Below are 16,128 nucleotides of genomic sequence, written 5' to 3'. Positions count from 1 at the left end.
GGCGAGAAGGCAGGTGAGCTGGGAGCTGTGCTGGGAGGGCAGGTGAGCTGGACTGTGAGGTTGGAGCTGTGCTGTGAATTGTGAGGGCAGGTGAGCTGGGAGCTGAGGCAAGAAGGCAGATGAGCTGGGAGCTGTGCTGGGAGGTGGGAGGGCAGGTGAGTTGGGAGCTGTGCTGTGAGGTGGGAGGGCAGGTGAGCTGGGCTGTGAGGTGGGAGCTGTGCTGTGAATTGTGAGGGCAGGTGAGCTGGGAGCTGAGGCGAGAAGGCAGGTGAGCTGGGAGGTGGGAGGGCAGGTGAGCTGGGAGCTGTGCTGGGAGGTGGGAGGGCAGGTGAGCTGGGATCTGTGCTGTGAGGTGGGAGGGCAGGTGAGCTGGGAGCTGTGCTGTGAGGTGGGAGGGCAGGTGAGCTGGGCTGAGAGGTGGGAGGGCAGGGGAGCTGGGAGCTGTGCTGGGAGGTGGGAGGGCAGGTGAGCTGGGTGCTGTGCTGGGAGGTGGGAGGGCAGGTGAGCTGGGAGCTGTGCTATGAGGTGGGAGGGCAGGTGAGCTGGGAGCTGTGCTGGGAGGTGGGAGGGCAGGTGAGCTGGGTGCTGTGCTGGGAGGTGGGAGGGCAGGTGAGCTGGGAGCTGTGCTGTGAGATGGGAGGGCAGGTGAGCTGGGAGCTGTGCTGTGAGGTGAGAGGGCAGGTGAGCTGGGCTGTGAGGTGGGAGGGCAGGTGAGCTGGGAGCTGTGCTGTGAATTGTGAGGGCAGGTGAGCTGGGAGCTGAGGCGAGAAGGCAGGTGAGCTGGGAACTGTGCTGGGAGGTTAGAGGGCAGGTGAGCTGGGCTGTGAGGTGGGAGCTGTGCTGTGAGGTGGGAGGGCAGGTGAGCTGGGCTGTGAGCTGGGAACTGTGCTGGGAGGTGGGAGGGCAGGTGAGCTGGGCAGTGAGGTGGGAGCTGTGCTGTGAGGTGGGAGGGCAGGTGAGCTGGGCTGTGAGGTGGGAGCTGTGCTGTGAATTGTGAGGGCAGGTGAGCTGGGAGCTGAGGCGAGAAGGCAGGTGAGCTGGGAGCTGTGCTGGGAGGTGGGAGGGCAGGTGAGCTGGGCTGTGAGGTGGGAGCTGTGCTGTGAGGTGTGAGGGCAGGTGAGCTGGTAGCTGCGGTGAGAAGGCAGGTGAGCTGGGAGGTGGGAGGGCAGGTGAGCTGGGAGCTGTGCTGGGAGGTGGGAGGGCAGGTGAGCAGGGAGCTGAGGCGAGAAGGCAAGTGAGCTGGGAGGTGGGAGGGCAGGTGAGCTATGCTGGGAAGTGAGAGGGCAGGTGAGCTGGGAGTTGAGGCGAGAAGGCAGGTGAGCTGGGAGCTGTGCTGTGAGATGGGAGGGCAGGTGAGCTGGGTGGTGGGAGGGCAGGTGAGCTATGCTGGGAGGGCAGGTGAGCTGGGAGTTCTGCTTTGAGGTGGGAGGGCAGGTGAGCTGGGAGGTGTGAGGGCAGATGAGCTGGGAGGTGTGCTGTGAGCTGGGAGGTGCGCTGTGCGGGGAGGAAGTGGGGGTTTGGAAATATAAGGGCCGCTCAGGATTGGGCCTGCCTATGTAAAACCCCCCTGATATTTCCATACCCCAACTTCCAAATTTCCACTTCAACCACTGGATGTAAGTCAATTTTGTGGCACATCTCTCAGATGTAGCAGTACACGCCCACTTTACCACCGTGCTCCTAGGTATTGCTTTCACAATCTCCATGAAATGCTTTTTCAAAAGTAGACAAGTAAGTTTTGTGTGGGTAACAGGCCTGTGCAGTGCCTTGCTGAATAGGGAACACACACTGATGCATACTCTCCACTCACTGAAGCATATTTGATTATTTTTTTCTGCAATGTACTCTCATGTTTTTTTTTACTGGAGTGGCAGTATTAGGTGCAATACTACAACCATCCTACTGGGCACTAAGCATAAGCTAAAAAATAATGTAGCTTGTCAAGAAGAAGAAAAATTACATTTGCTCTGCTCCTCAGCTTTCCATGTTTGCAAATCACCCTTTGAAGGTTATTTACTGGCATTGCTCTAAGGTGAAAATGTACATGAGCATGCAATCAATCACCAATTACCTTTTATTTGGCTCGTGTAAATTATGTAAATTATGCTGGCCACACACATCAACATTTAAGCTGATATCGGACAACTGAAACTACAGTATATCACAGTGTGTATGGTCCAAACATGACTTTAATAGGTGATAAAAAAATGTGATCAAAGTCAATTGGATCATTATTGGAAATGCTGGTAAGTGTGCTCGGAGGGTGATTTTTAAAGGCTGGAATCTGCTTCTGACCACACTTATCCATCTTTTCCATTAGAATGATGGGTCACACCCTGGATTATGTTCACGCGCCCATCCCGGGCGTGACACGTCTGAGACCCCTTACAGACAGGCTTCGCGACCCGCAACTAATGCCGGGTCTATGACGCTATCGCCATCAAGTATGGAGCTGACACTTGGAGATGATCTCATCTCCAAGTGCCGACTATTCCTATGCAGAGAATAGGACCCTGCTTCACAAGCAGGATTGAACACTCATTCAACCTTTCTTGTGACCAGGGTTGAAATGCCATCTTATTCAACCCTGCCCTTTCACACTGCACAATAACCCGGGTTGCTGAGAGCTCATGCGAAATAACCCGGGTATTACTGGACCCAGTCAAGCTAGGAGTGATCTCATTGTCCCAATTCGCTGAATGGCTACAGGACTAAATGACCAGATACTGTCTGATTTGCCCACTCATCCTGCATCCAGATCAGCCTGGGAGCTCTATTTACTATGAAGCTATAGGCTTTTCTCCCTTTCATAAATATGGACCTGTGTGTGGACTCCTTTATACAATTAATGCAAAGGTTGCAATATTAGAATGCACATTTATACATTTTTTGAGCAATATTAATAAATAACCTTTACTGGATTCCATCACAGTGATTAGCTGGCGCCCTGAGACCTTCTGTGCCTGGAGAAGTTGTTAGACTGCATGAATGTAACAGCTGCTTCAGTTTGCAAATACAGGGAGCATTTCATGATGATGTCATAAAAGAGCCAAAGCAAGGTTACTTACATACCCATAATAGATGTATTTGTTTTAGCACATCAAGAGACTGAAGTCTGAATATTTTTTTTTCCTTCTGATTTCAGTTCAGTTTCAGTTTCCATTGGGGACATAAAACATCATGGGCAGAATTCCCCTACACATCTGAGAAATAATGAACGTGTGACCTTGATATGGAAAGAGGACACCAAAAAGGACATAGTAACTGTAATTAGTCTCATGTTGAATGGGTATGATGCAGCCAGTGTGATAGCTGAGCCAGATCATATCTTGCAGAACTGCCTACAAGTGTCGCAGGTGATTTTCAGCTTATGGGAACATAAATTTCCCTGAGCCTTTCCTGATGGTAATAACCCTTATATTAAACTATGCATTTTACCTAGATATTTTCCAGATTTTATTACCATTTTGATGGACTCTAGCAAGCACAACATTTCTCTTTACAATGAGCTGTGTCAGCATATAATAAACTATAGCATATATTTTAATTAAAAGATACTTTGAAGTTGAAATGTATTAGGTATCAATGCTAAAAGCAGATCCCTGTGACACAGTGTTTGATGGCAGGTGTGTCTCCCAGCCATGCCGTCTGGACATCCGTCTCTCTCCTCCCACTGAAGAACATCTGAATATTTTTTTCTATGTAATCATGTTTATACATAGGAGTGCAGTATGAGAGGTATTATTACAGCTAGCTTGTATTCAACTGTGATCAACACGCTCTGGGGCTTATGCAGAGTTCAATGTGAGAGTTGTGAGTGGCTGCACCTATCCGTACACTTGGTTTGATACCTGTCATTTACCTGCCCAAAAGATGCCTCTGAAAACTCTTCCAACCAACTCTGCCTAGTCCAGAACATTGCCTACATGAGCATTTCCCATTACAACCCAGTAACACCCTTCAGTCACAAACAGAGATGCAAATGAGATGCGTAAGGCTCTGCATCACCTGTTCTTGCATGTACTATAGCAGGCCTCCCAAACCTCTCGATTTCAGTGTGACAGTCCCACTTTTCAGAGGCTGTCTCACTTGTGGGCCGCAGTGTCCCGTGGTCGGGAGGAGGTTGGGGAACACTATGGCAATGCTTACTCTGCATAGCAGAGCAGCGATTAATTGGTTGCCTCGCACATGCGTGTGGAGTGCATTTAGTGCAGAGAAAGGCAGCCAAAGTGCCGGGCTTGCCCCCAGCGTGACTAAAAATAGCGCCCGGCTTACCTTCGATCGGTATGTCGGGTGTTGGGCTCCCAGCGTAGGTAAAATGACAGGCGTCGGGATTTCGAAGCCTGTCAAATAACCCCTTGCCGGGATTAGACAGTCGGGAAGCCGACGGTCAGGATTCCATCCGTCGGTTTCCCAACTGCTTCGGCTTGGGGATACGGCTATTGATGCAAGCTCTCTAATGTAATAAATGCAGACGATATAACATCACTCATATATACTTGAACTCTTTGGGGCTCATTTACAAGTGGATGGCAAATAGCACGACCTGTTTCAGCAGTTTGTCCAAACATATAATATCATTGTGTGCCTACCTAGATTCTCTTGTCACTGGTTACACTGCGGCACTTGCCCTATGCATGGTGGTCAAAGCATAGAAAATAAAAACAAGCCAAATGACAGCACTGCCAAGTTTCCAACTTTCCCATTAAATGTAACTTTTCAGGTACCTCGTAAACTTTTACACAGTGACACTCCCATTATTTCACCTGTTGTATGTATAGGCTTTTTGAAAATGATGTTGATTTGTTTGTGTAATACTGGCCACCCCATTGTAGGTGCTTAGGAAATGTGGCACTGCATCCCAGAGAAAGCCATATGCAACTACACATTGATAATGGCTTTACAACATATGTACCTACTCTCTGGGAATATCCAGAGGCTCCCAAATCTCAGATGGTTTTCCCAGACACCCAGAAAAGTAGATGTCTCCTTTCAGTCCCTTGATGCTGCCTGTTACTGTCCACTTAATGAGTGAAGTGAATGGTCTGAGTAGTTTGATGACATGATTCGCTCTAAATAGAGTCAACATGGTCCTGCCCCTGCTTTACAATGCCTGGAATTGCAGATTTGCTTAGTGGTGCAGGGCTTAAATGTTGGAATCATGGCAACACGCACCACAACACCTCCCTCCTGCCTGCACCATGCCCGCTCCCACCTACCAGCTGGATGCCCCTCCCTGAAGGAGCAGCCATAAAGACAGCAACTATGTCTTACAATCAAGAGCTATTAAGCAATGAAAATCACCACACTGCGAAATGCAGGCAAATTTTAACTTTTACTTATACCCAACACTTCATCCCCTCCTGTCCCCATTGTGGTTCATTAAAACATTTAGCAAATATATCAAAAGCTAATTTTTGCGATTATGGCAATGAGGGTATTTTATTAATGTGGTCAGATCTCTATGTCATGTGAAACTCCTTAATGTCCCAACCATTCAGGGCAAAGAAACACACTATCCTACAATGCCCAGGTACTGCAGAACACAGCCAGGTGGAAAGCCACAAAAACAGTTGCATAACTTCACGGCAGACAAAAATTACTTTGACTCACAACAGGAGCATCCAGTTCCAAATGGCCCATGTGCCAGTACCATGACAATTCTATATTGGTGTTTAGAAAAAGACCAAATTATATCTTTCTGTTGAATACAATTGCCATTACATTTCTGAATTGCGATTTAAAATATCATCTGAGAAAAAAAGTGACCATGTGATCTTAAAACTATTTCACAAAAGTAATTTACTGCACCCTGTTGTAAAGAAATTGTAACAGATTTGTATCTCCACTATTGCTTATAGTACATTCACAGTAGCATTTCTGTAATGTTCCTAGGACATTAGCCAATCCAACTTGGCTGATGTCCTAGGTGTGACTGTCTGTCTCCCTCTGCCAATTGCTGCAAGCAATAGGAGTAAAATGACAGTTAGAGAAGCTTCAATTTAACATGGTTGATAAAGTCGACCATTCATGCATCATTTACACTTAGATAATCACACTCATTGATACAGTCCTGCACTCTAGCAGTAACACTCATTAATATGTCTTCTTATTGACAGACAGAGCTTGATTAACAACAGGGCAACTGGGGCGGTCGCCCTGGGGGCACCACATACTGCCCCCCACACAGCTATATCACCAGCGCTGTGGCATATGTGAACTTGGGTTTCTGTGTGGCATAGTGTGAACTAGTTGCACTATAGTGTGTTAACACTTTTGTGGTGCTAGGAGTATTTACACATTATACTTTTTTATAACATCGCCAGCATATCTTATTGACAATTTTATTAGTAACCCTCTCCCCCCCAAGTTAATTGCCCTGGGGCCCCCACAAATCTTAATCCAGTCCTGTTGACAGACACATCCAGTTAATAAGGATGAAACTGCAGGATGCTGGGGAAATGTTCTGCTTGGTGTAATTTGGCATCTGGAATTTTCACCACAGTTGCTGGCTGGAAGGTGGAAAATGAGAGCCTTGGATTGTGGAATGTGGCAGCAGGGAGGGTCAATGCCATTATAAGATAGCTAAGGGGGCCTCTTATGAATTGACTTTACAAAGGAACTTGCAGCATAAAGCGTCTAGTTATCATTTTAGTAAAATGTCCCTGTGAATTAAAATGTCTTATTTTCACAATGCTATGCTATTTATCAAAAGTATCTTAATGAAACAGTGACTCTAATAAGAGCCCATCGCAGCGAAGAGCAAATTGAGGGGTCTATTTACTAAGCAGTGTTAGGAGACAGAGTGAAAAGTGATAAGAAAGTGATCAGGTGCCAGCCAATCAGCTCTCAACTGTAATTTTTCAAACACAGCCTGTGAGATGACAGTTGGGAGCTGATTGGCTGGCACCGTATAACTTTTTTATCACTTTTCACTCTGACTCCTAACACTGCTTAGTAAATAGACCCCTAAAGCTGAATAGCTTATGCTATCATTTTACTGCTGGGTTTGGATCCGGTTTGCCTACTGCGCATGTGCAGCCATCGAGACCCGCATGTGCTAGTGTGAGCTGCCGGAGAAGGATCCAAAGATGCCTTATTGCTAACAAATGTAACCAATAGGCTAAAATGGCGGCTCAAGCTCTAAAAAGAAGCTTTTTTGAGATTTGCAAATTGGTTATTTTAGCAGTCTCCATGAAAAGCTATGGGCACTGCTTTCACGGCCAAAAACCGAGGCAATATTTGCGTCAATCTTCCCAAAGTGTCCATTTTTGGAGGTTTGACCACAAAAGTACTTTAGTAAATAGGTTCCCTAGTGTTGGGGGACCAGATGACCAAGGCAGAAGTATTGGACATTTTCTGCAAATCACATTTTTCTATAATTCGTTTTTCCAGGCAAGAAAATGAAGAGTGGGTTTATTTAATCCAGACTATTAGATGAATATAACAAAAAGTTCAATATGTCAGTATACCATCTCTTTATAAAAATACAATGATTATGCTATCATATATTATGTATTTTTTTATAATGAAAGTGATAATTGTGTCATAGATGCATGTGACCTGTACAATCTTCATTCCAACCTACTGTTGAGCACATATTCAGGTATAAGTGTACACATTAGTACACATTGCATAGTGCACACAAATGACATATAAGGGTCATAGTAACCATACAAGAGGAATCTGCATTTTACAGAAGATAATATGTGGGTACAACTATAGACTGATGTGCAGACATTTATTTCACTCAATGTATATATTTCTCTTATCCAACTTACTACTCCTCCCTCCATCTATCACTCTCTCTTGTACTCTTTTCCTTTATATTACAGCAATCTTTTTTTCTATCCAATGCATCTGTGTCTCCTTCCTTCTCTTCCTCCAGTGTTTCTCCTATGTCTGTTTCTCCCTGTTTGTCTGTCTCTCCCCTCCCCCTCTCTCTCTGCTCTCTTCTCCCATTCCGTATGTTTCTGTGTTTCTCCCTCTCCCTGTCTCTACCAGTGCCGCCTCCCCCTATAAACTGCACCAAAGGCTGTCAAACATCACAGCTGCAACATTTCCATGCCCTGGTGTCACAGCAAATGTAATAAATAAACCAATTTAACTCATATTATAAAACAAAAAAATCCACGGTAACTTTGATAGAACAATTACTATTTTATAGTGTTTAAAAGTGATTGTATCCACATTTTTGCTAAAAATACACTCTTACAGTTGCAAAAAGAAATACTCTCTATTGGGTCTGTTTGTCCCTAACATTTTGTAATAAATTTGCTTGTTTCCCCAAATACCTGTATTTCTTACATCTATCCTAATATAATTGTTTATACAGTCTGCAGGGAGGTTTGCCCTGTGTACACGGCATCACCCGCCAAACACAATCCCATTCATTTATGTTAGAAGCTGGAAATCAAGGTTTGAACAGAACAACTGAAATGACTGTGCTATGCCTTTCTGCATTGTCCTTATGCTCAATGCATAGACGATAAATCTCATATTAACAACCTTTATATTGACAAAAAAAATGGCTACATAAAAACAATCAATCTTGCTGAGATTGCCATTTCATAGGCTGGAAAACAGATTCATATATAACAGTATATGCATATATGCACATGTAAATAAATAGATAAATAGATAAAGGCACACCTCTGTTACAGGACTGTGGCATTAAGCAAAATGACCCCCTTTTCTTTTTTCACCTTCTTATAATATTGTTAAAAATGCAACAGTTGCAATAATTATATTTTGCCAATCAAACGGCATCCTTAAATAAAACCCCATTACTTCATCGTGCAATGAGGCACCGCAAACAATATAACAGGTTAGATGAAAAGGAGATCACTGATGCTTTAGCCTGTTAAAATTCCTATACATTCATAAATACTATGAGACATACTGTAATTGACGCTGCTGAAACATAGGTTTGTGATGTGAGGGAACTCAGACAACTTCACCCTACAAACTCCCATAAAATAAAACTGCTTCTATAGAGAAAGTCCCTGCAATGCATTTGCTTGGCCTCCTGAAGACTCGATACATGTTCTATCCTTGTCTTACTTATATGCTAATGTAAAGACCGACGTGTATAATGCTACATTGATCTCATGAAGGGTTTAAAGGGTTTACTATTCTAATATTTCAAATGACGTTAAATGCGTTTAATATAAAACTGCACATTTACTTTATTAATACATTCATATTACATTATATCCCATTTGTATACATGTATAAAAGAAACACAGGTATGTACAGTATACACACATCTATAGTAATTGGCTATGTATAAACATGTATCTGTGTCACGTAACATAAGAATAAATGTATATTGTATATATATATATATATATATATATATATATATATATATATATATATGTGTGTGTAAATGACTTACTCTGGCTTTGGATTACATTAGTGTAGTAAAGAGTGATACATTGTAACAGCAAAGCAAATTGCTCACCACTGACTGTCTCTTTTGTACCACCTACCTAATGTAATTTGACCCCTAATCCTATTATACTCCCCAGCATGGTGAAACCAACCTGCCAGAAAGCCATTTGAAATTACTTTTTAATATCACTGTTTAAATAGCATGTATTGGTACTAGAATTCATATAGTATTTTCTGAACTGTTTCTGGTATGCTGGTATGGACTCCAAACAACTCACTTGAATTAAAACTGCAGAATGCTAATCAGACCTATAAAAGTATATTTCTAAACCATCTTTTCCATAGCAAGGCAATAAGCATTCATTAAAAAATAAATACATCAGAATGCAGTTATTTCCTATTGTGATCCCACTGATTACTCCAATACCTTAATCCATGTAGGTATAATAGAAACAGTGATGATTTAAACATGATAATAATATAGATTGCTGGTTTTATCCATATACCCTAAAATGATCTGACCCTTGAGCTTGGGTTACACCCTGTATGGTTTATACAAGGTCTTTCTGATATCTACGATAGCAACCATATTTCAGATTGAAAAAAAAAAAATACTATTTCCATGTTGCACATTTTATCCATTACCTGCAGCATTTATGGGGAATCTACCATACTACCCTCTTCAACACCCCTGGGAGATCCGCAAACTACTGGGCACATAGCTCTGTTTGTGAGTGGCAGTATACATATTTTTCCATACAAAATCCAGAATTCTTCAGGCTCTGGTGCATTTGGCCTAGCCATGGACATTGCAGACAATTTTTCAATCCTCGCTATAGTCCATTTTCTCCAGAGCAATTCTGCCAAGGTAATACTGTTTGCATGTCTATTTACAATGAAAGGATAATCCATTTGCAGCAAACATTCTGATCCTACCTATTTCACATTTTACAGTGTTTTAATGATGTAAATGTAATTTGCTGCATCATTCCTTAGTGATTTACCCTTTCCCCAATCTGAGTACCTGATTCGGAGAAGAACTGCAGTCTGGCAGGGATGGATCCTTTAGAAGTAAGTGCAGGCCCATATATTGCTCACAAAAGACGATGCTGCTGCCTGCCTGTATCACAGCAATGGAGAATATGCCAGCATCAGGACCAGAAAAGCCCACACCCACTGAAGGTCTTATCCACGCCTGTTATCTCTGATTGGACAAATGGCTGTGGCTGCTCCTTTCCAGCACTAGAAACACAGGCAGCAGCAGTGTGTGAGGGTTGTAATGATGGGAGGCTTGACTGACAGTGATGTAGGCCTATGAGAGGAGATAAGGGGGTTGGGGAGATGGTGAGTGAGTGCAAGAGGAGAGAAAAAAGGGAGGGAGGGAAAGAGAGAGATAGAAGGAAACAAGGAGAAGGTATAAAGATAGATACAGCGATATATAGGAAGCTACTGAGAGGAAGCAGCAGAAAAATGTATATAATGAAATACACAAATAGTAATATGTAATTCCAGGATTCTAGCATCCCCTTGTGTCTGTCTGACCATGTGCAACTGCCCCCTCTCATTTCTATGTGTCCTGACCACCTCCTGTACTGTACATATACTAATCACTTTCATTTAATTCCATCCTTTACTTGCCTGATTTCCTTTAGATAATACCCCTAAGCACTCTCTCTCTCTCTCTCTCTCTCTCTCTCTCTCTCTCTCTCTCTCTCTCTCTCTCTCATCACTAAACACGGATATCTAAGTCTCCTTTCTACTACACTCCTATTTTTTAATGGATTTCAGGCTAAATCATCTCTCCCTGCTTATCCATCCTTTATGTTCTCTCTCTCTCTTTATTCTTTTCTCTCCATTTTTCCTCTCTCCCTCTCCTTTACTGCATCTGTTCCTTGTTCTCTCTGCCTGGGCCGCTCTCTTCCCCCAAACACTTAGCAATCTGTTCTTTCCTCACACAGAATGCCTCCCATATTGTCACTGTCACAATTACACAGTACATTGAATTCTCACACTGTCACCAAGGCAGCCAGTGTCCTCTGTCCTCTGAGACCCTGTAACCTGTCCCATGACAGATCTAGACACCTGCCAGTTGTACTGTAAAATCGAGTATAGTCTGTGTAAGAGCACAAGAGAGAGAACCTGGAGGCAGAGACTGTGAGAGGAGACAGGTGCTGGGCAACAGGCGAAAAGAAGAGATTACTTTTGCTGGTTAGGTAGATAGATAGACAGTGACAGACAGGTAGATAGACAGACAGACAGAGAGAGAGACAGAGAGATAGATAGATAGATAGATAGAGAGATATAATATTGAAATAGTATATTTCAAGAGATTCTAGGGCAATGACTGTGGATGCGCAGAGAATGGCTGAGTGGAAAGACAGGTAATGCACACAATGAAGAAAAGCATTATTCAATGTCCCAATCCATCAAATGCACAGACAGGCAGGGTGAAAATGAAATATTGATCATTAAATGACAATAATTCCCTTATCAGTGTTAAACAGTAACATGCTCACTGGCAGCACAGATATTTCTCAGCTTGAGAACTGCAAGGTATGGGAAGTGTTGTCCATGTACACAGTACTGTGTGTGCATACACTGCAGGTGTGTGTGTGTGCGTGCGTCTCTGTGTGTGTGTGTGTGTGTGTGTCTGTGTGTATGAGAGAGAGAGAGAGAGAGAGAGAAGAGAGGGAGAGAGATAGGTGCAGAAGGGAGGAGAGAAAGTGGTGAAGAAGGAGGTAGGAGACTTGTCACCTGCTGGACATGATAAGACCAGGATTGTGACTCAGAGTGACAAAGCGAAGAACCAATGTATTGATCCATGAGGGAATGTCTGTCAGGGAGAGAAAATGAGGTGGGGAGGGAAGGAAGGAGCGAGGGTAATAACAAGGTAGAGAAAATGAGAAATATAAAAGACATGGAAGCATACATAGGAAGGTAACTAAGGGGTATAATTGAAAGACAAGAGAGAAATGCCCCTTGCATACCAAAGATGCATGTATCCTTATTACAGTATAATTAGATTGGTACTGCCCCCATATGGACAAAGACTAAGGTGCACTTACTGTATATACAATGCACAAGGCATGGTCTCTATATTAATAAAGCCCACTCACCGTGCACAAAGCCTATTGCACATTAAAGTATGATGCTGAAGAACTTCTACTCAGAATTTATTCAGAATCTTCAAATAGAAGGTAACTGTTTCAAAGAAACAAATCAAATGATAATTGTCAAAAGGCACATTCTTTTCTACTTGTTTTATCCAAGCCAAATGATCTTGAATTAGAAACATAACCTGAGAAAGTCACCCTCATTGATATCTTGCAGTTTAGTGCAACCCTGCCCAACAAAAAATAGGTCACTTTTAAACTTTATTGTCCAGCTTGGATACAATAAAAAAAAGTATATAAATAAAACTCTACTTATACAATATAGCTGGGTACACACGTAAAGATTTTCTGTCCAACCTTCTGGTAAGCTATGAAAGCAAATGACAATCAGCAATCTGCTCCCAAACGCTGGAAAATGGATAAAAACTGTTTAGATCAATCATTTAACAAACTTGTCTGACGACCATTTTCATCTGTTTTCTGGCATTTAGGAGCAAATTGCTGATCATCATTTACTCCCATACGTTACCAGATTTTCATTCCAACCAATCAACTAGTTGGATGGTTGGACAGAAAATCTTTAAGTGTGTATGCAGCATTAGACTGGAAATTATGCCAAATAATTTTTACATTTTAGATTGAAACTAAATATTGAACAAAAATAGTTTAATATGTTGTAGAGAATGGAGAAATCAGCAAGCCATTCAAGCATTGGTTTCTGAATATTGCATATTTTTGTAAGAGTCCTATATCCTCAGGGCCGGATTATAGGGAGGGCGACAGGGGCGGTCGTCCCGGGGGCCCCACACATAGGCCCCCCCCCACTCTGTCCCCGGCACCATCAGCAGGATTTTTTTTTTAATCGTAACCGAGCCGCAGCCCGCGATTAAGCCCCGCCCCCTGCTTTTGGCTCTGCCCCCTTATTATGCTGCTGACATACTGCCACTAAAGTAAGCAGGACTAATGTATATACCGTATGTGTATTTGTGTCTCTGTCTGTGTGTGTATATATGTATGTGTGTCTATATATATATATATATATATATATATGTGTGTTTGTGTATGTCTATATATATATATATATATATATATATATATATGTGTGTGTGTGTGTCATATACAGTATACTGTATACAGTCAGGTCCATAAATATTGGGACATTGACAGAATTTTCAGATTTTGGCCTCTATTCACCATCACAATGGCTTTGAAATGAAACAAATAAAATGTGCTTTAACTGCAGACTTTCAGATTTAATTTGAGGGTAATTACATCCAAATCGGGTGAACGGTGTAGGAATTACAACAGTTTCAATATGTGCCTCCCACTTTTTAAGGGGCCAAAAGTAATGGGACTATCAACTCAAAAGCTATTTCATGGACAGGTGTGGGCTATTCCCTTGTTATTTCATTATCAATTATCAATTAAGCAGGTAAAAGGTCTGGAGTTGATTCTAGGTGTGACATTTGCATTTGGAATCAGTTGCTGTCAACTCTCAATATGAGATCCAAAGAGCTGTCACAATCAGTGAAGCAAGCCATCATTAGGCTGAAAAATTAAAACAAATCCATCAGAGAGATAGCAAAAACATTAGGTTTGGCCAAATCAACTGTTTGGAACATTCTTAAAAAGAAAGAACGCACCGGAGAGCTCAGCAACACCAAAATACCCGGAAGACCACAGAAAACAACTATGGTGGATAACAAAAGAATTATTTCCCTGGTGAAGAAAAACCCTTTCACAACAGTTGGCCAAATCAAGAACACTCTCCAGGAGGTAGATGTATATGTGTCAAAGTCAACAATCAAGAGAAGACTTCACAAGAGTGAATATAGAGGGTTCATCACAAGATGCAAACCATTGGTGAGCCACAAAAACAGGAAGACCAGATTAGAGTTTGCCAAACAACATCTAAAAAAGCCATTACAGTTCTGGAACAACATCCTATGGACAGATGATCAACTTGTACCAGAGTGATGGGTAGAGAAGAGAAGGAAAGGAACTGCTCATGATCCAAAACATACCACCTCATCAGTGAAGCATGGTGGTGGTAGTGTCATGGCATGGGCATGTATAGCTGCCAATGGAACTGGTTCCCTTGTATTTATTAATGATGTGACTGCTGACAAAAGCAGCAGAATGAATTCTGAAGTGTTTCGGGCAATATTATATGCTCATATTCAGTCAAATGCTTCAGAACTCATTGGACAGCGCTTCACAGTGCAGATGGACAATGACCCGAAGCATACTGCAAAAGCAACCAAAGAGTTTTTTAAGGCTAAAAAGTGGAATGTTATGCAATGGCCAAGTCAATCCCCTGACCTGAATCCGATTGAGCATGCATTTCACTTGCTGAAGTCAAAACTGAAGGGAAAATGCCCCAAGAACAAGCAGGAACTGAAGACATTTGCAGTAGAGGCCTGGCAGAGCATCACCATGGATGAAACCCAGCGTCTGGTGATGTCTATGCGTTCCAGACTTCAGGCTGTAATTGCCTGCAAAGGATTTGCAACAAAGTATTAAAAAGTGAAAGTTAGATTTAGGATTGTTTAGTTTGTCCCATTACTTTTGGCCCCTTAAAAAGTGGGAGGCACATATAGAAACCGTTGTAATTCCTACACCGTTCACCTGATTTGGATGTAATTACCCTCAAATTAAATCTGAAAGTCTGCAGTTAAAACACATCTTGTTTGTTTCATTTCAAAGCCATTGTGGTAGTGAATAGAAAACAAAATCTGAAAATTCTGTCAATGTCCCAATATTTATGGACCTGACTGTATATATATATATATATATATATATATATATGTATATAGACACACGCACATTAGGCAGGCAGCCCGATATATATGCATGTGTGTATGTATGTAAAAGTTATGTATATATGTATATATATTTATACATACACAACTTTTATCGATGGGGGCCCCCACTGTCCTTAATCCGGCCCTGTATATCCTATCTCACATGTTCTCAAACTCAGTCCTCAGGACCCCAAACAGTGCATATTTCAAGGCACTCCTCACAGAATCACAAGTGAAATAATTAGCTCCACCTGTGGATCTTTTAAAATGTATCAGTGAGTAATGAATACACCTGTGCACCTGCTGGGTGACCTGGAAAATGTGACCTGAGGACCGAGTTTGAGAACCACTGTCTTATACCACTGGATCAGCATCCAGGGCCTGCTGGCATCTGCAGTCCACCTATGAACATACGAACAAGAGCTGGCCAATAATAGTCTATGGTCAGCCACAATTAGCGCTGGGCCTCTGATGTAAAGAAAAGTAATTAATTAAAATAGAATAAATTAGGTGTTTCTTTAATGCCTTCAGTCTCACCATAACGGGTGGCACCGAAGTTCTGCAGCCCTCGGCTGCAGCATAATCAGCCTGTTGGTTGAACAGACACTGCAATCAGTATCTTTATTTTCTCTGCAGCACCCCTACTGACACGGAGGGGTAAAAGTTTGCAGCTTCGTACCTGTGAATCTGCCAGCTGCTGCTCCTCCATGTTGGTAAAGGGATGGCAATACGACCAGTGCCACAACCCCAAGAAAAGGAAATGCCTTCCTGGCCCTGCTCCATATCAGGTATAGAGCAGGAGATGGGGCAGTGTA

At 42.6% G+C, this 16,128-nt stretch overlaps 1 protein-coding gene across 1 annotated transcript in view; it reads right to left on the bottom strand.

Annotated features, from left to right (window-relative positions):
• The window catches only part of NRXN2 (neurexin 2), an 899,334-nt gene extending 888,817 nt beyond the window's left edge, over positions 1 to 10,517 (bottom strand). Inside the window, exon 1 of the mRNA XM_088442540.1 lies at positions 10,421 to 10,517. The gene's annotated coding sequence lies outside the window, so the exon portion shown is untranslated. The remainder of the gene's footprint in view (positions 1 to 10,420) is intronic.
• Positions 10,518 to 16,128: the final 5,611 nt, after the last annotated feature.

The sequence above is a fragment of the Taudactylus pleione genome, unplaced genomic scaffold (genome assembly GCF_031769625.1).
Source record: "Taudactylus pleione unplaced genomic scaffold, aTauple2 ptg000313l, whole genome shotgun sequence".
Lineage (NCBI taxonomy): Eukaryota > Metazoa > Chordata > Amphibia > Anura > Myobatrachidae > Taudactylus > Taudactylus pleione.
The sequence above is the reverse complement of the archived record's forward strand: the minus strand, read 5'-3'. Positions and strand labels throughout refer to the sequence as shown.